This window comes from Talpa occidentalis, unplaced genomic scaffold (genome assembly GCF_014898055.3).
Source record: "Talpa occidentalis isolate TD23 unplaced genomic scaffold, MPIMG_talOcc4v2.1 talOcc4.10, whole genome shotgun sequence".
NCBI classification, from domain to species: Eukaryota; Metazoa; Chordata; class Mammalia; order Eulipotyphla; family Talpidae; genus Talpa; species Talpa occidentalis.
The window spans coordinates 9,460,746-9,479,514 of NW_023600993.1; the positions used below are offsets into that span (position 1 = coordinate 9,460,746).

Consider the following 18,769-nt stretch of genomic DNA (forward strand, 5'->3'; position numbering starts at 1 on the left):
TATAAGTCAATTTTGTGAACATTTTACTTGGATGCAGTTTCTCTGCTCCAAACATTGACCTCCACAACAATAAAAAATACTTTCAAAACAGAAATAACTGTTTCGAACATTCTGAAGAAATATTTATGGATATTAATGGACACATACACTTATTAAGTAGCTCTTCCTTCCAATTACCTTTTATAGAATTCCTGAAAGCTACTCTAATTGCTATGAATTCAGACCAAATGAGGCTGCTGGTAGAAATCCTGAAAAATACCTGGGCAGTTAAATTAGCCATCATACTACAAAAAACATTCTCAGCATTGTTTCTTGTATATACAAGGTACATAGAAGAAACTGGCTTGGCTGATGACAGCCTTGAAGTGAGAGAGGCAGGGTTGAATCTCAGGTTAGCCAGTTACTTACTGTAATCTTAAAACGATTTAGCCTTTATAAATCTTGATTCCCTCTTCTGTAAATTGGGGATAATGTATATGAACAGAGTAATTGTATCAGTCCTTGGCACGTAAGGGCTCAATAAATGGAAATTATTATTAGTTTACACTGGTATAGCTAATGTAGTTCAGAGGGTAGAAACATGGGCTTAGAAATAGAGGCCTGGGTTTGAATCAATGCCTCACTATCTAGGAACACGAGCAAGTTTCTTAGCCAATTTCTGTTTTCTTATTTGGGATTGATTTTGAGAATTATGTAAAAGTTGGGAGAATTACATAGGCCATGCATATACAATGTGTGGGTACATGTGTGAACTGCCTGTGGGTGCAGACACAGCTCATCTATAAAAGAGAGCTGACAGCAACTTCCTTCTTGTAATGAGGACAGAGGGCATTCTCCTCTCATCAGCAAGACAGAATTGTACAAATGTTCTCAATGATATCAATGGGAAGTTATTCTCTGCTCCCATTTTTGGAAGACTGATTTGGTACATTCATATTAATAGTGCCCATAATAAGAGAGAAAAGAGTAGCAAAGATAAATAAAAAGCACAAGAAGAGAGCCTAATTATTTTGCAAATCCAACATGCAGTTATACCCATGTCTATTACATTCAGTTTTGAGAAATGGACTGCTGCAAATTTTAATATGGCATGAAAATGTTAATTTACTTACGCTGCCAATGTTTTGCTTTTGCATTGTTTAATTTTATAATCTTTCCATTATATTTAAAGTTGTTTCTTTTTCTAAATACAGATCGATACCTGATTGTGTCTTCATGTCTATGAAAATTTCCCATGTTTTGAAGTTTAAATTCATAGCAGGATTGTTTGAAATAGAATTTGGAAATAACCCAAATATCCATTAACAGGAGAACAGAACTCAAGAGGATAGTGTATAAACATAAAAACATGAATGAACTAGAATTACATGTATCATGGATGAATTTCAAACAATGTGTGAAAGACAGTAGAAAATAAGATTCATACCACTGATAATATGTTTTAAATATGCAAAACAAGAGTATATATCCAAATATATTATGATATATTATGACATGGTAAAAAAAAAAAAACAACTGGCAATCTGGTACATGAGAGGTTTTTTTTTTTTTTTTTAAATACTATACTTGGAATTTCTGTAAGCTAGAAATTGTATAAAGTTAAAATTATATATTCCTTAAGAATACACACAATGGGGCCTCCCCGGTGGCGCAGCGGTTGAGCGCTGGGTTGCGAAGCTGCCCGCGGCCTCGGCGGCGCGGGTTCGATCCCCGGCTGCTCCCCAGCCACCGGAGGAGGGTCCCACATGGCGCGCAGACCTCTCCTGCCGCCCGCTGCTCCCCTCAGCAGTGTACTTCGGTCCTTCTGCCTGCTCTGCTCCCCGCTCTGACTCTGGTGAATTCTCTCGCCTTCCCGCGCTTCTGACTGTACCCAGTGCATGTATAAACACACAAAAAACAAACAAACAAATAAATAAATAAAAAAAAAAAAAAAAAAAAAAAAAAAAAAAAAAAAAAAAAGAATACACACAATGATAATGGGCTATAAAGAAATGCAGGGCAATCCTCAAGTTTAGGACAGTGTCTACAGGAGGTGGGAGGTGACATGGAGTTATACCTGCATAATTAATGTTTAACTTCACCAGCTATCTGGAGGATACCTAATTTATACTTTATGATCTTTACACCGTTTCGCTCCTCTTAAGCATTGCATAAAGTATGTTTAAAATGAGAAACTGTCTTACCAATTATACAACTGTATATGGGGGAGGGAGAGAGAAAGAGGAGAGAAGACACAGATACATTATGGATTTTCCTTTTAACCTGTCAAAGCGTAGGCAGTAATTGGAAAATACAATAGCTTACAACCTACTTACCTAGACTGAATGATTGGAGAACCTGTGGCTTGTAGCCCTATCTCCTTCTCAATTTCCTTGGCATTAGTCTGTAAGAGGAGGAAGGGCAGAAACAATTCTTGCTTCTGCTTTGATGGGAAAAGAAGTTACTAGAGTCCTGATTAAGTGGTTATTTTTTCCCTATAGAAATGCTCAGAAGGGTAAGTAGTTTAAAACATGAAATGAAAGAGTTGATTGACATCAATGACTTAAATTTCATTAAAGAAAAAACTGAAGGCCTGAGAAGTGATTTGGCTGGTATCTTGAAATCCAGTCTGTCTAAAACTCTTCAATGGACAGGCTAGCAAGCCAGAGAGGGTCAGCTTGTGACATCAGAAAATAATGTTCCAGTTCCAACGTTAAAACAAAACCCTTATGTAAGTTGGTGACAAACACGTATAAGATCATTGCCCCACAATAAAAACAAATCATCCTCGGCCTATTCTCATCCAGGCATTACCAGGCCTTTCACAACTGCCACCTGCCAATCTTCCTGCCTCATCTCTTGACTTTCCTTCCTTATATTTTTCAATCTTTTAATGGTACTGAGTTACGAGCAATCCTAATGCCTTTACACATGTTGTTCTCAAGGTCTGGGATATCCTTTTCCTCTTTCCACTTAAAATGTAATTGGTTCTTCAAAGTTCAGCTCAGACGTCACTTCCTTCCTGAGTCTTCCTGCCCTTTCTTGCTTGTACCTTGAACACAGGGTTGTGCACTGTTGTCTCTGCAATTTATTTGTGCACATGCATCCCTCCCCTTTCACTGATGAGCACACTGAGGGTAAGGGAGTCAGGACTCAACCACTCCTGTATTTACACATCCGTGTATCTGTGATGACACCTGGCACAAGAGAGTTGCTCAATATGGTTTGTGCAATTAAGGGAATGCTTTACTTAGTCCTAAATTACAAGTTCATGACAACCTATTTCCCCCTTTTAGGTTTTATACATAAAACCACTACCTTGAAGAATTTTTCCTACCTATAGAAATTGTGCTTGATGCTTCAAGTTACTATCCTTTGGTCCATATCAATCACCCAGAGTCATTAATTTGATTTCTTTGTCCCCAGCAGAGTGAACTGTGACACCTGCTTCTCGCTCCTACCCTTCAAATTAATTCCCATCCACCATGTACTCTCAATTGGTCGCCGTTCTTAGAGAACACCTGAAGTCAGAGTTCACAATTTGGCTCTCAGACTTTGTGTTGGGGGGAGGGGAGAGGGAAGAGGGAGGGGTAATTTAGTGGCCAGTATGCAAAGTTGAAATATTCCAGCATCTATTGAAAAAAAAAAGATAAAGCCACAGTGGTCCGTGGTTACCACATGTGCAGCTGCTACCACTCAGATGGCACATCTACCCTGGGATTCCCCAGCTTGAGGGAACCCTGTGATCCTGAATGCATGTCTGATGGCGGGCACCTGAAGTGGGTACACCTGTGCTAAGACTGTGCTTTTTTTTTAAGGGCAGTGTCACGGGGATGCCAGTAGAAGCCGAAAGAGAAGAAGCCCAAAGCACAAGCAGAGAACGCCAGAGAACCCAGATAGAGTGAAGATTTGCTGGGGGTTGGGAGGACTGCCAGCCTCCCAGCCCCCCAGCACCCCTGCCTGCCACGTACCCACTGAACCCCAATAAAAACCTGCAAAACCACTAAGGACTCTGACCACCTGCCCTGTGGTCCTTCCTGACTCTACAGTCCCCAAACCCTGTTTACTTTTAACATCACCTGCTTGCAGAGACACTGGCAGGAAATGACTAAGAAGCTCAGCCCACTGTCAATGCACTCGAAGTCTCCCACTAGAAGGGAAAAACAGCTTCACTTAAAAGTAATAATCCATCCCGTGGCGTTTAATAAGGGTCAAATGGATGATGCAGCGAAATAAGACACCGCTCCTTTTTTCTTTCCTTTGAGGAGGTCACAATGTTTTGCATTCTCACCATGCTTAAACTTTCCAAAGTGCTTTAATATGCATTATAGCTCATTAGTTCCTCTTAAGGATCACGTTGGGGGGACATGCGGGGCAATTACAGTCCTCACTTTAAGGTGAAGAGAGTTGCCCGGGGAGACACTGGGTGTCGACTGAAGCGTTTCTAAAGTGCCAGCCGCTCTTCTGGGCTCCAGGCAGGGGCCCAGCAGCAGGAAGACCCAGAGGCCCCGCCAAAATGGAGCTGACACCCAGAGACAGGGCGACGCCCAAGCAGCCCTTCTGAGAACGCTCACGCGGGGACCCCCGCCCGGGAGGCGGTGGCTCCCGGAGCTGAGGCGCCCCCGCTTCCCCCGGGGCCCGCCAGTCGCCAGGGAACCCTGCCCCGCCGCCCTGCTCCGGGCCGGCCCCCCGCAGGCCCAGGCTTCCCGGCCGCCCGCGTTCCTGTTACTCACGGAGCAGCTGCGGCCTGAGGCCCGGCTCGCGCGCTCGGCAGGGCCCGCGATGGCGGCGCGACCCGCTGGGCGGCTGTCGGGAGGGCGCGGGCCGGGCGCGCGGGGTGGGGAGGGCGCGGGGTGGGGAGCGGGGGGGGGGGGAGCCGAGCACCCGCGCTGCCCGCTGGGGCCGGCGCCGCCGAGCGCTATAAATAGCCGGCGGCCGGGCGCGCGGGCGCGGGGGCGCAGGGGCGCCAGGGCTCAGGGGCACCAGGGCGCCAGGGCGCGGGGCGCGGGGCGCGGGTCCCGGCCCCTCGAGCGCTCTGCGCCTGCGCCGTCGGGGGCCGCCCGCGTGCCGAGGCCGCCCGAGCCGCGAGGACGCCGCACCGCCTCCTGAGGGAGCAGCCCCGCCTGTGGTATTTCTATTCTTAATATTTTGAGGCGTTCCGTACGGCTTTCCGCAGGGGCGCGCGCGTTTCCATCCGACCCCCTGGGTGGGGGCTCCCCCTTTCTCCACACGCGCGCCTGGGGGTTCTGGTGGAGCCGGGCCGGGTGCCGCCCTGGTGGCGCGGACGACGGGCGGCCCTGCCGGGGCCCGCGTGGCCTTCCTGGGAGACACGTCTGTGGGGGCGCCTGCCCATTTTAAAAAAAGTTGGGTTTTTTGTTGTTGTTGTTGAGGCGTGTGCGCTCTTTATATATTTAGGCTATGAACCCCTCACTGGCTGTGTGAGTTTTGAAGATCTTCTCCCATTGCTTTGGGGTTTTTTTCCCTTTGGCGCATGGTTTCTTTGGCTGTGCAGAGACATTTCGTTTGATGTTGTTTATTTGTTTATTTATTTGCTTTTGTTTCTCTTGCTGTTGGTGTCGCTCTGTGGAAGAGAAAGAAACAAAGCAGAAAAGGCAAAACCAAACCACACTCTTCAGATTCAGAAAACTGAGCGGTGATGACCAGAGGGGAGGCCTTGGGGGGCGGGTGACAACGGTCAAGGGGACCAGGTGGTAATGATGTGTTGATGCAGCCTGAGTGGATGTCCCTAGAGCCTGGGGGCTCTGGTGCTCAAACCTGCCTGGCACCAGGGCAGGGCCTGCACCCAGAGGTGGAGAGCTGCGAAGTTGGCATACACCATGGCCTCTGGCACCGTGGGGATCTGGTTGCAGTATTTGTCCTTTTGTGTCTGCCTTATTTCACTTAGCAAAATGTCCTCAGAGTTCATCTGTGTAGTAGCAGGTATCATTACTTTTCCCCTTTTCACAGCTGACTAACGCTGCACTGTATAAAGGTACCACCTTTCAAACAAAACATAACTTCTGTCGGTTAGTGAAGTCGTTTTAGAAGGTCTTCAGTCCTTACTTGCATTTGTACTTACATATTTACAGTGATTTGGGGAAAACTCTCCTTTTTGCTCAAACATCTCTTGATCTGTTAGCCCCATGTAGATGCTTCTACAACTGTTTCATTCCTGCTTCTGGTTTTGTCTACAGAATGTCTTATTTACAGGATGTTTGTGTGAGGTAATGAGTCTTTCTTAGCTTGCTTTTTGATGGTCCTGTTTTTTTCCTTTCTCTTTTTTTCTTTTCTTTTTTTAGAGAGAAAGAAAAAGTTTACTGAGGAGAAAAGGAACAGAAATAAAGTGGGACTCCCAACCCGTGAAACCAGGCCAGGGAATGGCAAGGAAGCCCCCGTTTTATTTTCTATTTGGCTATTTTAATTCACCTCTTCCATGTGTTTCAGGTGAAAGTGGGACGTGATGTGATAGGGTTTGGGGTTTAGAGGATAAACCTGGGCTTTGACTAAGGGCATTGAGTTGATTCTTGAAATACCCATTTGCCAAATGACTTTTACCAAATACACTGTTATTTTTTAACCAAAAACTTATCGTAAGGAATATCCGTGTTGAGAGTATCATATATGAATATGTACTTCTTTTCTTGGTGATGACTTGTGCCCCTTTTCTACTACTGCTCCTCCCGTCTTGTGGTCTTTTCGCTTCTCTTTCTGCACAAAGCTTCATTTCCAGGCTTCACTTTCTTATAGTGTTGAGTTGTTTTTCTGTATTCCTTTGGGCAGATTTTACCATTTTGGTTTAATTTATTCCTTCATTCTGCTCCCTTGAAGCAGATCTACCCGTGTCTGACTCCCTTTTATTTAATTTGCCTCCGGGCAGCTTTTTCCTTGACACAGTTGTCATTTCACTCTCCAAATATCACTCCCCCCCATATCACCCCCACCTTTTAAAGGGAAACTATGCACATCTGAAATACCATTCCTGACAGCAGTTTGCTTCTTACCTAGAACTGTATCTACAACTTGCCTTGAGCAGTCTGTTAATTAGGAAAGAACAGGCTCCTAAATGGAAAATCAACCCGATTATTTCAAACTTCATTCAACCCCCAAAAGAGCTTGCCACAAAGTGATGAATGGATATACTCCAATGGTGTCAGCCTTCTTTTCCTTTTCCTTTCTTTATTCTTACTGTTGTGCTGCAGTTCTGCTGTAATTTACTGTCTGGGGTGATATTTTTAAAATATTAGCTGTTTCATCCCTCTTTCCTTCCTTTACCATATATTTATTTAAGGTCCTTTATTCCTCCCTGCCATTTCAAAAAGTTAAATGGTTACAGGCTCACTGCTGGGGCACAGGGAGGGGTGGGGGGCAGTTATGTCTGCAGTGGCTAAGTGAGGAATGGAAGAAATGTATTCTTCTCATTCCACAGCCTGGGCCCTTTCAGGAGAGGAGTGAATTATTAGAATGTGTAAAGCATTTGGGAGAAAGCCTAAATTAGAGTAATCGATCCTCTTTCCCAACTGAGGAGAAGAGGGGGCGTCTCTGAAGAAGGAATGAGGAAAAAGAGCTTTATCCTGTCCAGCGTGACTGCACTGAGTCTGGGAAGGTTTGTAGGATCTAGGCAGAGAGGTAAATGATGTCTTCCTTGCAGGGAGGGACTGCAGGGAGGCAGCCAGAACCCAGAGAGGCGAAATGACAGTGGCGTTTGGATAGCAGATAGCAAGGACTCCTGAGAGCCATTTGGAGGCTTGTGGGCCCTGGAGGCCCCCATGTGGTGGAGAGAGTCACTGACAAGAGCCCTCACATAACCAAGGACATTAGGGTTATGGCCTCTGCTGGCTACAGTGTAGACAGACGCCAGGCATGGAGTACCAGGCATGTCCCTTCACCTGCCTTCAGGGCCTTGGTAATACACACCTCCTACCCCTCTGCCCCCAGCTGAAATTAGATGCCGTTTGGGGGAACGAGGATGTTTAGGCCATCTTAGTGGCATGGGGTCTTGAACAAAAACCTGTTAGACACCAATACAATTGTATTTCCTGTACACGGTAGTTTGTGGGCTGTGGAGATGAATGCCTTGTCTAACAAAATGCAAAGTCTGGGGCAGAACAATGAGCACTCTCAGAAGTGGTTTGTCACCCTATGGCCTATGGCTGACAGGATGTGCAGAGATTTTTCTTTCAACTTTAGTTTCAGCAGGCAACAAAGAGCAACTTGGAATAGATGAAAAAACCAAACTTGTCATCACTGTGCTGTTGCTGACCCTTGAACATTGTGGGGTTAGGGGTGCTGACTCTCTGTGTACCAAAAGATTTGTATATAATTTGTCTTCCCCAAAACCTTACTAATAGCCTGCTGTTGTCTGAAAGTCTTGCTGATAGCATACACAATCGATTAGCACATATTTTGTATGTTATATATATTTACTGTATGTTTATGTAAAGTAAGCTAGAGAAAAGAAAATGTTATAAAATAAATCTTAGAGAAGAGAAAATATATTTGTAGTATTATACTGTATTGATACTATAAGTTTATAGCATCTGTATAAGAGATGAATTGTCTGTCAGTTCCTACATCAGTGTTTTATGTATACAAACACTGTAGATGTTATACCTATTACTAATACTAGACATCACAATGAAAAGATAAAATGAAAAAGAATTTCACATTTATTTAAAAATATGATCCATGCATTCGTAATATTATTGGAAGAAACCTGTGTATAAGTGGACCCATGCTGTTCAAACTCGTATGAAGGGTCAGCTGTATATATTTGACTTATATCTTTTGTCTGTTGCCTGTCTGCCGCTTGCTCCTGAATATGAGCCTCCTGAGGGCAGGGATTATGCCCATCTTGTTCACTGCTGGATCCTTAATGGAGCAATCATCATCTTTATTTGACAGTGACTTTTTAGCTATAGTTTAGCCACTTTGAAAAATTTAGTCTCTCCTCAAAAAAAAAAAAAGTTAAGCCTACTGAAGAAATCTGGATATAAACAATATCTTAAAACATTTTTGTTGCACAATAAATCCTATAGCTGATAAAAATTCATAGCCTTCAAAGCCATATACAATTAGAAGCGTACCCTGAATCCTCAAACTCCCAGTCCCTCGCATCCCGAGTAACTAATATCAGTTTATTGGATCTCCTTCAAGAAATAGTCTATAAATTTAATACTTAGAGGTAGCTAGGATGCTTTATATGGAAAGGGATAAGGGAAAGTGTTGGAGTAGAAAGAAACAAAGATGGGCAAAGCGACATCTAAAAGAGAGAAAGAAGACACCAGACAGATTAGATCTAGAGCATAGAAAGACTGAAGAGTCAAAGACAGCCATTGGTTAGCAGTCTTTTACCAAGGAGTGTGCAAGAAAAATGATATCATCAGTGATAGAAGTGGGATGGGTAAAAGGGGACAAAGCTGCTTCTTTAGACTGTGAATTTGAAGTGATTTAAGATTATCAGGCAGTAGGAAGAATTAGGCATCAGAAGACCTGCCTGAAGTCTGAACTGAACTCTCCCAGTGGAGAGAGTGCCTCTCTTTGCCCAGCAGAGTGTCTCCTGCCCTGTGTCTCTGGATCCAACTAAATGAGATTGAGTTTGGAATAACAGAGCAGAAATTTTATTGGTTGATCAAGGAATGGAGAAGGAAACACTTATGCTCAAAAATTACCTTCTCTTGAGAAGAGGTAAAGAAGTCTCATTTATAGAGAAAGCAAACAAAGGACTTACTATGGGGAAGAGGAGCTGGGCATGCAGTGTTCATCTGGCAATGTGAGTCCTTCCACACATTTTTTTTTTGGTTGTTTCTTCTGGGTTCTGGGTTTCAAGAAGTCTTGGGAACCATCTTTCTCTTTGACAATTTATTGACGACTGCAGAGTTTCCATCCTGTTTAAGGTTAACTTGAAGACATGGCATATAAACCCATGATATAGAATCATGGTTTATAATCATAACATATGATGGCCTGTCCAAGTGATTATGACTTAGACAAATTCCTTGTAGCCTAGCCCATTCCTTCCTGTTTACCAAGAATTTCCTGAACTGTAAGTTTTAGTATACTTGGGAAAAGTTGTGTTTGGCAGTGTGGTGACACTTTGAACAGATGAACCTTTGGGTCTTATTTCCTTCAACAAAGAATTGTGATCATGCACAGTTCTAATTGCTGAGAATACATAGCAAAAAAGGAAAGCCTTGCCTCATGGAGTTCATCTTCTAGCTGCAAAGACATATAACAAATGAGATTAGGAGTCATTTCCAGGTAGTGATATGTGCTGTCAAGAAAAATAGAACAGGGGCCTTCCTGGTGGTGCAGCAGTTGAGCGCTGGGTTGCGAAGCCGCCCGCGGCCTCTGCGGTGCCGGTTCGATCCCCGGCTGCTCCCCGGCCACCAGAGGAGGGTCCCACATGGCGCGCAGACCTCTCCTGCCGCCCGCTGCTCCCCTCAGCAGTGTACTTCGGTCCTTCTGCCTGCTCTGCTCCCCGCTCTGGCTCTGGTGAATTCTCTCACCCTCCCACGCTTCTGACTGTACCCAGTGCATGTATAAACAAAACAAACAAACAAATAATAAAATAAATAAAACATGCCTCTATTTAAAAAAAAAAAAGAAAAATAGAACAGGTTATGGGGAGGGCAAGTGCTAGGGAAGGATGATACTCTGTTTAAGGCCATCAGATAGGGTCAGTCTGAGGAGGTCGCCTGAAATGAGAGAACGTCAGGAACATTCCAGTGGACTAAGGCCATCAGATATGGTCAGTCTGAGGAGGTCACCTGAAATGAGAGAACGTCAGGAACATTCCAGTGGACTAAGGCCATCAGATATGGTCAGTCTGAGGAGGTCACCTGAAATGAGGGACCGTCAGGAACATCCCAGCGGACTATCTCTATGATTACTTCTACTCTACGCTCTGGTATTCTAAGTGAAGAAATCCTGTAGTGACTTGAAAATAAGGATCTGGACAACCATGTAGGGTCAGTGAGAGAGATGCGGATTTGATGAACTGCCACTTGCCTGGGTCCCTGTGTCACTACATGTATGGGCTGGTGGAAGCCATGAGATTGGAGGTGAAACTATGTCAGAGAGTGAAGTAGACCAATGACAATAATTGAAGGCATGGACAAAGAGAAGTCTATGAAGAGAGAACAAAAGAATCCATGACATAAAAGTAGTGGAAACAGCCAACAAGACCACAGATACCTAATGAGGAGGAAATGGTGGGGAAAGAGGGTTGGTTGATGTGAAGAAGTTAAGACCGAGACAGGACCTCAGGATTTAGTTAAAGTGTCAGTGACAAAATTCATGGGCTGTTGCAGTGGCAAGAGGAGGGAAAATTGTGAAAGCAAGTTGGAGAGGTAGATAGGAACAAAAACAAAGTGGAGGCAGAAAAGCCAGCAGTCTTTACTGGTTGCAGAGAAATGGGCCTTTCCTGTAAGAAGAAATAAAGGGGGTTATGATGGCCTCTGGGGTTGGTAAAATGGGCGAGTTACAGTTGGAAGTCTAGGAAGAAGGTATGTAGAATGAAACTGGAGAATCTTAGGACTGAATGTCTTAGTACTTACAAAGAATAGGAAATGGATGAAAATCTGAATATGTTTTATAAATTAGCACACAATTAGATTTGTAAAGTAGTAAATATCTGTCTTCCAGACCTGATAAAGACAGCTGTAAGAGAAATAGCAGACTGATTTCCCTCACGGAATGTCGATGCTGTCTCCATCCCAACAGCTCTGAGCTCACGCTGCTGGAGCTCTGATTAAGTCTCGCAGCAGGCGGTGATGCCTGTGATTAGTGGGTTGTGTGGGGCTTGCAGTTTGCATAATGCCTTTTGCTCCTTTTCTCATTTAATCCTCACACCACCCTAGAGCATACTGAGCCTCAGGAAGGCAAATGGTAAATGACAGGGTGGCACAGTTAGCATGGGGGGAACTGGCCATGGAGCGCCCCACCCTCTAATTCCATATCTCTTTAACCAGCTGCCTCATCATCCTACCAATTATTTCCCCTTTGCATCTTTAGATACTCCCCAAATGTGATAAGTGGGTCTTCTATTCTCTTTTCTTGATTGAGTCTAGCAGAAGAAGGCTTTGTGGCACTCGACTGAAGGCTTTGTGGCTCTCCCCCCACCATTATTATAATGGCTGAACTGTGTGCTAGAATCCTAAACCACTTATATTGGAGATAGGGTCGGTACAGAGATGATCAAGTGAAAATGAGGTCATTAGGACTGATGTGCTTATAAGGAGGACTTTGGATACAAACATGCGGACAGGGCGAAGACCATGTTAACATGAAGATGACCCTCTACCTGGACAAGGTCCTTCCCTCTTGGCCTCACATGGAATCAACCCTGCCATACCTTGAATTTGGACGTCCAGGCTCCAGAATATCTTTATATAGATATATATATATATACACACCTGTTGTATATACACATAACTTTTTTATATAGAATTTGATTTTTTTCTCAATATTTGAGAGTAAGCTCCAGATACGGTGACCCTTCACCCCAAAATACATGTAATCCTAAGAACAATAATATTACTTTATATGTCCATGGTATAAGTATCAAAATCAAGAAATTTAGCAGCAGTAACAAAACGATTATCATACCTAAAATCTAGATTTAAAAATTGCCTAAGTCCTAATATTATCCTTTGTACAATTTCTCCCAACCCAAGATCATGCATTGCATTTTATTCTTGTGTCTCTTCAGTCTCCTTTAATCTGAAACATTTCCGTAGTTTTTTGTTGCCTTCTATGACCTTGACATTTTTGAGAAGTTCAGGGCTGCTATTTTGTAAAGTCATTCAGTTTGGGTTTATCTAATATTTTTTCCTGCTTCGACTCATGGGTTTTTTTAGACAGTCCCCAAATGGGCTTAGTTTTAAGACCATTCTCTTTCCTGAGGAAGATTTGAAGAAAAATAGTAGCTGCGTGCAGTGGTTCTTCTATTATTAATATTTGCCCTACCTTTACCTTATGAATGAAGATTTTCATTTCATTCTTATTGCTAGCATGGTTTAAAAAGTCTTTTTTGAAGCCTTTAGCAATTTTCACCCTAGTCAGTGCAAGCAAGTTCTCAAACTTTTGTGACTTAATGCTGGGGGTAGAAAGAGGTTTTGCAATAAAGTATCTCTGTCTGGGTTTGAATCCTGGGTCTATTATTTACCTATTGCCTCATCTTGGACAGTTTTCCTAATATCTTGAATTTTAATTTCCATACATATAAAAATGTAGAAATTAAGCACTCAGCTTGCAAGACTGTCGAATGGAGTAAGAGAACACATACAGTGACAAATACCCTTTTGGCAGGTGCCACAGAGTATGTGTAAAATAATATTCCTTATTTTCCTTTCTTTCCTTCTTTGGCTCCAGGTCATGCCTTTGTATCTCTCCTTGGTGTGGTGAATACCATGGCACACCATGAAGGTGCATTCATTGTGCTAGCTCTTTTTTTCCACCAGCTAAGGGAAGGCCCATAGCTCAGGCTTCTGGTATTGTTCTGAGCACAAAGGAGCTGCTTTGCCCAAGGTTCACCCCTCCCTTAGAGGCTGGTTGTTGAGTGGGTACAAAGGTCTCAGTTTGGGGTAACTCTGAAGGCCCATTCCAGATCCAGAGCCTCCCCTGGGTTATATGTCTTTCATTAGGAAGTTTCCGATCCTACATTTAATTTATGTCATTCATTTTGGAAAAGCAGCTGTACTGAAAAATGTGTCTATTGTAAAAAATTAAAGTGATACAGAAGAGTTTGAAGAAGTGAATAAAACTCAAAGTCCCAATTATTTTTGTGAATGTCCGGTCATCCATCAGGGTTCATGTATGTGTGTGTGTAGGGGGCGATGTATTTTGACTTCATGTTTTGGTAATTGAAGTTTAGATCGCTCACATCCTCTGTGTGTGAAAGCGCAAAGAAGTTGCCTTATGGTCAGTTTTGTATGTTTATGAGACACCCAGGTAAGGATTTCAGGGATGCCCATTGGACATGTAAGTCTGGCCCCTTGGAAGGGGCTTTCTCTCCTCTGACCTCTGAGCATAGAAAACCCTGCTCCCATCTGCTATATCAAACACATGAATTATTTTATTTTAATCTAATTTTTTAATCTCAATTTTTGAAAGATTTTTTTATTATGAAAGTTTATATTCAGTGGCAAAAATTAAGGAAATACAAAGTATTATGAGGAAAAAATCAAGATCTCCCAGAGATAACCATGGTTAATGATTTGCTTATTCTTTCTAGGCAGACTTAAATACTATATTGGGTGATATTTACATTTGAATTTTGTTCCTAGTATTTTTAATATAGAATTTTTTTTAAAGATTTATTTATTTATTCACACAAGCACTGGGTATAGTCAGAAGCACGGGAAGGTGAGAGAATTCACCAGAGCTAGTGTGGGGAACAGAACAGGCAGACCGATGAAACACACTGCTGAGGGGAGCAGCGGGCGGCAGGAGAGGTCTGCGTGCCATGTGGGACCCTCGCCGAAGGCCAGGGATAGCACTGGCACTGCAGAGGCTGCGGGCAGCTTCGCAGCCAGAGCTCAACTGCTGCGCCACCAGGGGAGGCCCTTATAGTACTTTTAATATAGAATTTAGTTTTAATTTGTTAAATAATGAAGTATGTCAATCTCTTCTTAGAAGACCACTCCCCTAACACACACACATAAAAATTATGGAGACATTCTATTTGGTTCTCTAGTACTCTCATGTTTATTTTTTGCATTTAAACATTAAAATATTAATCCCTCAGGAATCAAATATGATGGAGAGTACTCATCTTTATCCTAAATGGCGCCATTTTCCCACCACCACCACCATTTATTAACAATCTATCGTTTTCTTACTAACTTAAGTGCTGACTTCACCATAAGCCAAACTCCCATGGACCGTCAGGTCACTCTCTGGATGGCTTGGTCTCTCTCTGAAGTTCGTGTTTCTGACTGTGCCTGTGTCAGTGCCTCTGCTGTGATGGGAGAGCTTAGCCACAGCAAGTGTGCCTTCATGACAGTCTTCACAGAAATTCTTGACCATTTATTTTTTATTCTGTTTTAGAAACTGTTTATAGACAGTTTTATGTAAGCATGGTTCTAACCCCATTTATTGAACACTCTATCTGGAATGTTTTGATGTCAAATTTTAGCTTACTCCTGTCCCAAATTTCCTTCTGTTTATTTCTGCACTGTGCCTTTTATGGAGATCTCTGTTTAACCTGTTTCCATAATATCCTACTATATTTCCTTTAACTTTAAATATTCTTTAACTCAAGCTAGGAAAAGTTTCTTTTCCTGACTGTTCTTACACATTGATTTTTCTACTTCAACTTTAGAATCAATTTCTCAAGTTTCAAAAAAAATTCATCATGTTGTAATTTTATTTAGAATTGTGAAATATCCAATACACTATAGGTCTGGGGAAGCGATTTTATAACGTTGAGTATTTTGACCAATACTGAGTATCCAAACTTATTTTCCATGTGTTGGAGGCTGATATGTCCCTCGGTAGCATTATTTTTCTCTTCGTGAAAAATGGTCCTAGTCTCAGTCCAGGTGGCTCTCAACGAGGGGCATTACTGCAGACTCAAGTCACTTGCCATACACCGTAGAGAAAGCATATAAAAGTTTTAAGGGCAATTTGGACTATCACAAATGTTTCTTAAGTACAGACTTTAGAACCCAACTCATGTGGCACAAGGTTCCCCCATGCTATTCCAATGGCTTCTGGAGGACTAAGTGGGCTAGAAGCATTTTTCATTATTGCTTTGATTTTTGTTTTTACTTGTTTTGAAATAACTCTAAATTAAGCATAGTACAATTGAGAAAAACAGTGATGTATTTGGATATCTTTTAATCACTGGTGTTTATGTATTTTTGGTGCTATATAATTTGCCATGATTGGCTCATCGGTTCCCCTCTGATTTGAGGGGAACTCCCTGTAATACGATGATTTCTGAGGACAGGTGTGCTGTTTAATTTTGAACCTGTGTGAATTTGTTTTACTCTAAGTGAGTCATATGCCGCCATGCCTCCGTGGCAATGATGAAGTTGTGAGAGGCGAGATACAGCTTATTACCAATAAGAGTTAAGGGTGTACTGAACACCCTTTTGGCAGGTGCCAAAAAAAAAAATGTTGCTGAGAATGCTTCAAAGCTTTGCCTTATTAGTGTGATCTAATCACAAGTTCTAGTCAAAGACTCAGTGTTGTAGGGTGAAAGGGAGATAACCGGCACTCTTTCATAGACCTGAGGGCCTTCATTCAAATGAAGAAGTGTTTTCCTTGCAATTATTTCTGACCTGTTTCGTGGTCCCCCCCCCCCTTGATCCTTTCAATCCCTTCAAGTGTTCTGTAACCATAAGAAGGTCACCAGCCATGGAGGTAGTTGATTTAGGGACAGGATGGTGGGGTTTAAATATAACTATGTCACTGACAGGATGATTCATTACTTTGTAGGTCTTTGGAAGAGAGCAGAATTTCTCAAACAGTGTTCTACGGGCTGATATTAATCATACAAATGCCCTAAGTACAAAAAGTTCTCAGGGCTCCAGGGCCAAGTTGGCTTAGGAAATGCTGCATACTAATTCCCCCTCTCAGAGCTTTACAATGTGCATTAGCATATTAAAAGTTCTGAGAAGTACAACAGTAAAGAACCCAGTTTTAATTTTGCTCAGTGATTAAACAAGTATATCAGTGCAAGGGACAAGTTTTTTTTAGGCCAAACAGGTTTCCGTTAACATCAATTTTGGAAGAGCTAAAGTAGATTTAATGGAATTTTACCTCCTCTTTTGTCACAGGGTCCCAGCAGCCAGTTAGAATGTGTGCCAATGTTGGAACCCTAGAACTAGATTGTAAATGAGATGCTATCAAAATCAAATTCTACTAAAATTGAATTTTGCTTATTTATTCATTATATTAGTGGTATATTTAAATGCATCAGGGACAATAAATGGTGGACCTTTAAACTCACACAACAGTTTCAGAAAATGACCTTCTAATGCCTTCTTTGATTAATTTATTCAAATACTAGGTATTAAAGGACTTTTGTGTCTTCAGCACTGTGCAAAAGGTGAATATGCTAGAGATATTTTAGTGTCTGGGAGTTGTAAAGGATAAGGAATTTGAACACTCTAAGAGGCCGATAGCCTTCATGGGCCCCTGGCCAATCTGTGGGCAGGATTGTGTGATCAGCTTTGGTTGGCTGTGGGCAGAGAGGCTATATCCTGAGCCAGAGCGGAATGGTGGCTCAGGCCAGAAAGTAGGTCATCTGTTCATGGGGGCCCTTAGAGGGCTTTGCCATGGACACCAGCACTCACTTACCATCAACACTTAATTCTGACATGTGTGTTTCCCCGATGACAACAACACTTCTGAGTAACAAACCAACTCAAACTCAGTTGCTTAACACAATATTCATTTATTATTGCAGGTTGGCTTGGGTTGATCTTATTTGGGCTCCGCTGAGCAGCTCTGCTTCAGGTAGCAGTGGCTGGAACAGCTCTGCCTTTTACTTCAGGTCCGTGAGTCAGTTGGGGCATTTCTGCCCACAGGCCTCTCATCTTCCTTAGATGTGGAAATGGCAGATGTACAGATGGCAAGTCCAGCATACAGTGTGTTCAAACTTGTGCTTGCATTTCATACACCTGCATTTCATACACCTGTCAAAGCATTTTAAAGTTACAGTACACCTCCATGAAGGGGGAGGTCCCACTTTCTCTACCCCCACTCGTGTGCAGCTGCCAGGGGTTGCAAGTCCCAGTGTGCTGTGAACCAGACTTCTGATTGGCATGACTGCTGGAATAGTGGTAGAGCAGAGTAGCTGGGTGAAGCTATATAATATGGAAGGCAGATGGACTTGGGGGTTCTCTCTTCTCTGGCTTTGACTTGTATGCTGGTACTGCCTGGATGGAGGAGATGTGGGGGCGAGACATGTAGGGACACTTGAAAGAGATGTGGGTGAGAGACAGTGGGAGGTTGACAATGGCAGCTGTTATCTTGATTCGTATTTTTGTATCTCCCTTTCTGTCCCAGGCTTGGCTAGCCACTTTTGACCCCTTTCTGTGGTTTCCTGCCGTAAGGTACCTTAGATGGTGGCAAGCATTTGAGCCCAGCTGGCCCTGCTTTGGGCTGACCCTGTTTGACTGGGCATTTATTTGCCCATGAAGGGATGGGTCATTTTGAGGATTTGATTAGGAAACTATTATCCAGAAATCCTTTCTCCTCTTCTCTCTTATCCACAGCAATTCTGTTAAAAATCTCTCACACTAAGAATCTATTTTCTTTGTCTTTATGCAGCAGGTGGCAGAATTCCTTTAGAGCATTCAACTCTTAATAGTTTGGGGTCCCTGGCTGCCCCTCTGTCACATGCTAACAAAAAGACAAGAAAGCATAGCTTGCTCCTCCTGGGTGGAAGTTACACAGCAAGGGGGTGGATGTCTACTCCTGTAACTGGAGAGTAAGTGAATAGTTGGAATAAAAATCCACTCTGCCACCTTGTGTGCGGATCCCTCTCCAGGAACCGTGGTGCAGTGATGATGGCTTCTCCTCAGGAATGTAAATCCCTCTTAGGGCTTCTGAGACCTCAGATCTGGGTCTTGGATCTGAGAAAGTTCTATCTGCATCCAGTGAGACCTGAGGGCTGGCAACTGTCTTTGAGTAAAACATAGCATGCCAGGGATGGATGTTTGCCTGCATGGGCATCCTGATCTTCTAGCCTGTATATTGTAATCACATTCTCCTCCTTTTCAGATTCAGGCCCTTGGCTGTGGTAACCAAATGTAGTGGATTTGTGCAGTTTAGGAGG

The 18,769-nt window shown here is 43.0% G+C and overlaps 2 protein-coding genes across 7 annotated transcripts in view; one reads left to right on the forward strand and one right to left on the reverse strand.

The window, feature by feature from the left end:
• KBTBD12 (kelch repeat and BTB domain containing 12) overlaps window positions 1-4,751 on the reverse strand; it is a 40,081-nt gene extending 35,330 nt beyond the window's left edge. For 2 of the 6 annotated variants that reach the window (XR_008554415.1, XM_037524139.2), the window contains exon 1: window positions 2,316-4,533. The gene's annotated coding sequence lies outside the window, so the exon portion shown is untranslated. Of the gene's footprint in view, window positions 1-2,315; window positions 4,534-4,712 lie in introns of those variants that run through there. The other 4 variants (XM_037524146.2, XM_054701812.1, XM_037524130.2 and 1 more) reach the window with 4 other exon arrangements.
• A 321-nt stretch (window positions 4,752-5,072) lies between these two features.
• MGLL (monoglyceride lipase) overlaps window positions 5,073-18,769 on the forward strand; it is a 164,639-nt gene continuing 150,942 nt past the window's right edge. Inside the window, exon 1 of the mRNA XM_037524209.2 lies at window positions 5,073-5,107. The gene's annotated coding sequence lies outside the window, so the exon portion shown is untranslated. The remainder of the gene's footprint in view (window positions 5,108-18,769) is intronic.